Here is a 7797-nt window from a genome sequence, read left to right as displayed (position 1 = left end):
CATAGGGTCTACCCTCCAAAGCATCCATTTTCTCCAGGGGAACTGATCTCTGTCATCTGGAGATCAATTGTAGCAGTGGGAGATCTCCAGGTCCCACCTGGAGATTGGCAACCCTAGGGGGAAGTCAGCTGCACAGCAGGGGGTTGAAGAGAATGGTTTGATGGCTGCTGGGCCAAGATTGGCAACAATAGTTCCCCAGGAGCCCCATCGTAAATGCACCAAACAATTCCTCAAGATTTTCCAAAACACTTCTCTGTTTTGGGCTCCTGGGGAACTTTGAAGTAGCACCAAAGCTTTAAGATCTCTCCAGCTGTCACCTGGAGACTGGCAACAGCTTGTCTGGAGTGTGGGCAGCATGGCATTGTATCTGTCTGAGGTCCCCCTCTTCCTCCTCCTCCTCAAATCCCACCCTCAGCAGGCTTCATCCCTAAAATATCCTGGAAGTTTCCAACCTGGAGTTGGCAACCCTATCTGCCTGTCTGTCTTAAGTTTTACAACCCCCCCCCACACACACACACACACAGCCTCTGCCTAGGGAGCAGCTGACATCATTCTCCTCTCCCAACTGAAAATTCCAACTGCCTTGGGGGGGTGAGTTTCAGGTGTGGAATGGAGTGTAGTCCAATCAGCTTCCATATGTAAATGACCTTGGAACGCTGGCCGGGACTGCACAAAGCAGCCAATGAACCCAGCCAGTGTCTTCCGAGTGGCAGTTTTTTCGGCCTAACACTAAAGGAGTGCATTTTAGAACTTTGGCACCCAAAACTCTTTTATTATAAGGGAGAGATACTAACAATAGATATTTTAGCTATAAAGATCAGACAAGACAATAGAATTAAGGGAATACAAGTGGATGATGTAGAGTTCAAAAAGAAAAGCGATGCAGACAATGTGGTTCTAACGGTCTCGAATCCCCAGAAATTATTTCAATATGTAATTGAATGTATCAAAGAATTTGGATCCTTACCAGGCTATAAAATTTACAGAAAAAAGACAAAAATTATAATGAATTTTTTAACACAACAGCATGAAGAAGAGATTATAAAGAGCACAGAGGGCTCGGCAGCCACCAGTCCTATTAAATATTTGGGGATAAATGTGACTGGGCAAAATTGTAATCTTTTAAAAGATAACTACCAGAAAATGTGAAAATAGAAACAAGCAGATGTATCAAGATGGAAAAAATTAAAATTTCATGGATGGGAAGAATCTCTGCAATCAAAATGAATGTGCTGCCAAAACTAAACTTTCTGTTCCAAATGTTACCCATATACATTGAAGAAATAATATTGAAAGAGTGGCAATGGCAGATGAACCAAGTTATATGGAATGGCAAAAAACCAAGAATAAGCTTCAAAATACTACAAGATGAAAAAAAGAGAGGAGGATTAGCATTCCCAAATATAAAATTATATTACCATAACTCTGAAGGACATTGAGAAAGGAGATCAAAACTACGAATGAAAATATTGGAAATGTCAAGACATAGATGGAACCTTCTTTCATATGCAATGGACTTGTAACAAAGCAAAAAGATTCTAGAAAGAAATACATAAAAAAATGCAGCATATATTAAAGTTTAAATTCCCAGTGGAAGCTAAGAGCATGTTATTAGCTGTTTTGCCTAACAAATTACCAAAAAATTTAGGATATTCAAATACATGGTGACAGTGGCTAGAACTATTTACGCAGCAAAATGGAAGTTAGATGTCAGTCAGCATTTATAAGAATGGGAAAATAAACTTACTGAATAAGCAGTCAGAGGTCATTTCGGGGGGGAACGCAGTTCCCCCGGGTGAGGTGCAGGGGGGCGGGGCACATGACGAAGCCCCACCCCCTGCTTCCGGCCACCCCGCTTCCAGCCCTCATTCAGCCAGGAGGAGGCAGGAGAAGAGGGAGGGTAAGTTGCTTCCTCCCCGCCTCTCCCCACCCCTGCCTGCCTGGGGCCAGGCAGGGCCTTGGCGGGGCTTCCTTGCACTCCCGCTGGCCTTGCAGGTCCACCGCTGGGCCCCTGATGTCAGGGGGTGTGGCATATGCTAATGAGTTATGCTAATGAGTTCCCCTAGCTCTTTTTCTACGAAATGACCCCTGTAAGCAGTAATGGCAAAGTTAACAACTTACTTGAAAAACAGGTCTATTATGAAATGTGAGAAGAGATGGAGTGTGTATTATGTATACTATACTAGCAGGAGACAAACTTAGAAGGAGAAGCAGTCTAAAATTTATATACAAATGTATGTTAATGAAATAGAAGTAGAATTAAAATCTATTTTAAATGTAACAGCTTGAATACAAATAGGTTCCTGATATGAAATAGACATTCCTTCACACCTTGATATATTTTTATCTGTTAAACATTTTAATGAATATGTAGAAGTGGTGAAAATATGTAATATTGAATATGAACTAATGATGTCAAAATAAACTATTGTGAAGTTTGAGATTAAATTTAAAATGTTGAATACAATTGTATTCCAATAGAAGTAAAAACTGTTGTGCATTATAGGTAATACCTTAAAAATTATAATGAAGGGGATGTAAGGGAAAATATTTTCTGTTTTATACATTTTGTATTACATGATTGTCCTTGACAAGTGCAATTATGTTGTATAACCCCTCCCCCCCCTTTTCTGTACCCCGCACTGTCTTCTAATTAAATAAATAGATTCTAAAAGGGGGGTAGATAGGTTAGCAGTCACATACCTAGTGAAGGAGTTAAGTTAGGTAATAATAGGAATAAGATGCAATATAATAGGCATCTCTCCTTATATATAATTGAATAGTGGGTGCCAAAGTTCTAAAATGCACTCCTTTAGTGTATGGACGCTTGAACTGTCAGTCAGAAGACGCTAGCTGGGTTGACTGGCTGCTTTGTGCAGTCCCGCCCAGTGTTTCAAGGTCTTTTGCATATGGAAGCTGATTGGACTTCACTGCATTCCACACCTCAAACTCACCCCCCTCCCCGCAAGGCAGTTGGAATGTCAGTTGCATATGGAACCTTCAAGGTCTTTTGCATATGGAAGCTGATTGGACTTCACTCCATTCCACACCTCATACTCCCCCCCCCCAAGGCAGTTGGAATGTCTGGTGGTGTGTAGGTCCCAGGATCATGTTTTAAAAGCTGCCTGGGGAGATGGGGACCTCAGACAGGTTACAGTGCCATAGACTCCACCCTCCAACCCAGCTATTTGCTCCTGGGGAACTATTGTTGCCAATCTTGGCCCAGCACCCATCAAACCATTCTCTTCAACCCCCTGCTGTGCAGCACACTTTCCCCTAGGGTTGCCAAACTCCAGGTGGGACCTGGAGATCTCCCACTGCTACAATTGATTTCCAGATGACAGAGATCAGTTTCCCCTGGAGAAAATGGCTGCTTTGGAGGGTAGACCCTATGACATTATACCTGCTGAGTCCTTCCGCCCCCCCACCCCGCCCAATGCTGCCCACTACAGAATCCACCCCCCAAAACTCCAGGTATTTCCCTCCTTAGAGCTGGCAACCCTACATTCCCCTCAATGCCTGTTGGTAGGCAACTAAGCTTGGTCCTGTCACCTACTTTGGCCTTTGGGAGAAAACACATTGGGGCCAGTCCTGATAGGGTTGCCAACTCCAGATGGGAAATTCCTGGAGATTTGAGGGATGGAGCCTGAAGAGGGTGAGGTTTGAGGAGGGGTGGGACCTCAGACAGGTACACTGCCATAGACTCCACCCTCCAAACCAGTCAGTCCCACATAGGGAACCATTGTTGCCAATCTCCAGGTGAGGGCTGGAGAGCACTCAGAATTACAACTGCTCTGCAGAAGGGAGGGCAGAAGTCAGCTGAAGTCAAAGGGGCAGATAATGGTAGGTTGATGGTTAGCTGGGAAGGAGATGGGGTTGCCAACTACATGCTGACAAATTCCTGGGGATTTGAGGGGTGGAGCCTGGAGAGGGTGGGGTTTGCAGAGGGGTGGGACCTCAGACAGGTAGAATGCCATAGACTACACCCTCCAAACCAGCCACTTTGTCCTGGGTAACAATTGCTGCCAATCTCCAGGTGAGGGCTACAGATCACTCACAATTACAACTGCTCTTCAGGTAGCAGAGATCAGTTCCTCTGGAGAAAACAGTGGACTCTGTCATTATACCCTGCTGAGGTCACCACAGCAAATTGACACTGTTTGCCCAAAGCTCTTTCCCACTTTGGTGGCAAGGTCAAGTATGGGTGAGCAATGGAGTTCGGATTGTTGTCTTGCAGGGCTGGTCTGTTTGCTTTTGTCTAGGCATGCCACCAAAGAAGAGTGTCTTTGCAGCCAAGGGGCAGGAATACAGAAAGCTGATTTCAAGGTAATGCAGGACAATAACGTGATCCCTACAGTGATTATAGCAGTGTCCAGCCTGTATAAGGCAATTATGTTTTCCTACTATATTTTTGATCAAAACAATAAACACTGTCTTCCACATAAATCAGTGAAAGTCTGGTTATTGCAGAGCAAATGAATAGACAATATTCAGCAAGTGGAGTAGTACCTTGTGAAGTATGTAATGGGGAGGGGGCAGTCAGGTAGTAATCCTTGAGTTAACAAAAAGTGTGTCCCTATTTCCACCTGTGAAATGTTGAAAGTGATGCCCCATCCATATCTGCACCCTGTCATTTCATCAGCAACCCAGGTAATTGGTATTCCAGGATCACTTCTTACCTTTTCTACAAAATGTATACTGTTCTGAGGATCCTGAAATTGGTTTGTATTCAATAGATGTGTATCATATGGTGTTACATTTTTCCAGGGCATTGTTGTTCTAAAAATGGGAAACATTGTTAATTGGTATTACTCTGAAATATGGAGTGAGGCCACACACTATGTTAATGAAGTGTGTGTTCAAAAGAATGCATCTTCACTTAGCAACTGCCTAAAAATAAAATCTCCTTTGCTATTACTCGTTTATGCTGTACCTAATATTATCTTTGCACAGGCAGCCAGAAGGAAGGCAATGCAGACTTTTATGGATGAACCAGGGTTTTGTCCAAAAAGGGGAATATCTGCAGAATATTTTGAGGAAAAATATCTACACTGCTGAAATCCCCATTTCAAGCCCTACACTGAAATTGGCGAATGCTCCAGCAGATGCAGCTCTCATGTTGACAAAAGCTATTTAGATGGGAGGTAGTTAGTTTCAAGAATATTTCACACAGTTGTGATGACAATATAACAGTGCACAATTTGCCTTTTAAATTAGTTTCTTTTTAATTTTCCATCGTGCTTGCTAGGGTTGTAATAATAATTATTCATTCCCTTTAAGTTTGGAGAGATATGCCAAGAGTCAATGCCATTCATATTCTATAGCCATCTGAGACAGATAACAATTGACCTTGTTTATGTAAACTGAATGAGTTTTCCAATTTATTGAAGGTCACATAATCTGTCATAGCAAAGGTTCTACAGAATACTGATAATATTGCTCAAAAAGTAAATACCGTGTAATACAATCCCTTACTGCTTGGAGTGCTTTGAATTAAAACTAGGTCAAAAAAAAAGAGATACAGGACAAGTCCTTCCATAACAAAATGACTTCTGATACTCCTGCAATAGCAGATAGGTACCTTAGGCCAACTTCTCTTATTCCTTTTCAGCATTAAAAGGTGATGTTTAATGATGGGGCAAAGCCTAGACAACAACTGCTAAGGCTCTCTCTCCCTCCGCCACTCATTTACAATTGGGCCCAGAATGTAAACCAATCTGAAATTGATTTGTTTTCCTTTCTTAGCCACACTTGCTGTCTTTCTCTTCCCCAAGAAGAGCAGATGGGGAGGGCTCCAGAAGCAGGAAGCCCCCTAGCAACCAGATATTGGTATAACTTGTGCAGAAGCATCTGGAGTGGTTAGGAACCATGGAAACTGTAGTCACCATGGTCTCTAACTTCCCTAGAAGCTACTGCATGCATGAACAGGAGTATGCAGAAATATTGGGAACCATGGGACATTTCCTGGGGTTCTTAGTGTCCCTGGACACTGCCATGCATTCTACTGCAGCTGTTTGCTATCACTGTAGCCAAGCAAGTAAAGCAAAAAGCAAGGAAGGTTCACTTTTGGGTGCTGTAGTAGGACTGCATTCCTCACGGGATCTGATTCAGGCATAGATTGTTTTGCTAATAAGTCAAGCAATTTAGCTTGAGTCCACCAAATTATTTCCAGAGTAGACTTGGAGTGTGTATGTGGTCTTACACAGTAATGCCACTGAAGTGAAGATCAAAGCATCTCAGGAATTTATAGGGAAGCTAAGAGAGCTCCAATCAATTTCATAAAGTGAGCTTTTCCCCCCTGATAGTATTCCATAAGGAGAAACATTAGATCTGCAAAATGATTTGACAGCTAAAGTTCTGCAGAATGTGGGTGGATGCAAAATTCTCCCACATCCTTTCAGCCCCAGTTCTGTAAGATTTTGAAGTCTGAGACATATCTGCAGTGGAGGTTTTCCTAATTTGTGTTAGAGGGAGATGCTTCCTCAAAAGGAAGCTACAATTCGAAGTCTAATACTTTCCTACCACCTTGAGGCCATGCAAGTCAGTTTTTGTCCTCATATATCACTTGAATGCACAGGAGACTGTCTTGTCCTCAAGAAATATGGGCATGCATGTTCTGTGCATGTGCAGTTGTACAAAGAAAGTTTATGTCCAGTGCTTTCACATCCTTGGATTAAAGCACTTTGGTGATTCAGGCCTTCTGTCCAGTAGCTAGCCAGCACAGGCGCTAGATTGAAAGAAAAATGTAAATTTGGTATTATTCCACTGCTTCAGGTAACTTATTTGAGAGGAGAATGGACTCCTGCAGTTCAAGTGGTGGCTGAGCAACCAGAGGAAATGTCTGCATTTATATATTGTGAGAAACTGTAGCTTATGAACCACAATTTGATCAAACCATTTTGTGTGTGTGCGTGTTTTGTTTTGTTTGCCATCTGAATGTAAACGTTTGTTGGTTGGCACTAAAACAGGATTCCACCCTAAAGATTTTGACCTGATTTATTGTTAATCACAGCTACTGCTAACTGTGGTTTGTATGCTCAGACCAGCTGAGCTCTGAGCAGGAGCAGGAGAGAGAGCTGTGAGAGAGGTGAGTGGGTTTCTTTTACTTGCTTTCAGCTGAGAGAATTCAGCTAAGGATATTTTGTGGGAAAACTGTGTTTAGCAGTGTGTGGAAGCACTTAGAGTTCTTGCAGAGTCCTGGCTGATTGAGTGTGGGAGAGGAACGGGCATTGTTTGACTGGGATTGCCTGTAATTGAGAGGAAGTGGAAGGGGCATTGTTTTGCCTGTGATTGAGTGCCTGGGTGAATTTGAATTTGAATAGCTGCTGCCTGACCTCTGCTGGGGGAGGCCTCTATTTAAGGAAGCACCTTGGCAGAGGCACGAGCCTCTGGCACGAGCCGAAGGGTGAGCTAAAGGGCTCTTTGCCTGTGGCTCTTAGCCTAGGGACTCTTAGACTAGGGGCGCTGTAAGAAGCCCAAAAAGAGCCAGAAAGACAAGGCCCTAGGCTCTTTGTCTTTCCCGTAAAATAATTTGACTTGATAACAAAACCCACATAAATACCAAGGGTTTAAAAGGGGGATTATATTTATTTATTTTAAAAGAATTATGAAGCCAGAATGCCAGCAGGGGGTTGGGGGCTATCCAGTGTTTTGCACGGAGTGTCACATGTATGACTATCTGCCCACTGGGCAGAAGTCTTGGGTGTGTCCTCGGTGCAAGGAGCTCCTGGTTCTCAGGGAACGTGTGTGCTCCCTTGAGGCCAAGGTGGCTGACCTGGAGAAGCAGAGACAGTCAGC

General features: G+C 43.2%; 1 protein-coding gene across 1 annotated transcript in view; it reads left to right on the top strand.

Annotated features, from left to right (window-relative positions):
• The window catches only part of STXBP4 (syntaxin binding protein 4), a 210631-nt gene that overhangs the window by 114968 nt on the left and 87866 nt on the right, over positions 1 to 7797 (top strand). The gene's annotated exons all lie outside the window — the stretch shown is intronic.

This window comes from Gekko japonicus, unplaced genomic scaffold, assembly GCF_001447785.1.
Source record: "Gekko japonicus isolate JY-2015 unplaced genomic scaffold, Gekko_japonicus_V1.1 scaffold340, whole genome shotgun sequence".
NCBI classification, from domain to species: Eukaryota; Metazoa; Chordata; class Lepidosauria; order Squamata; family Gekkonidae; genus Gekko; species Gekko japonicus.
Note: the sequence above shows the minus strand (reverse complement) of the source record. Positions and strands in the feature narration are given on the sequence as shown.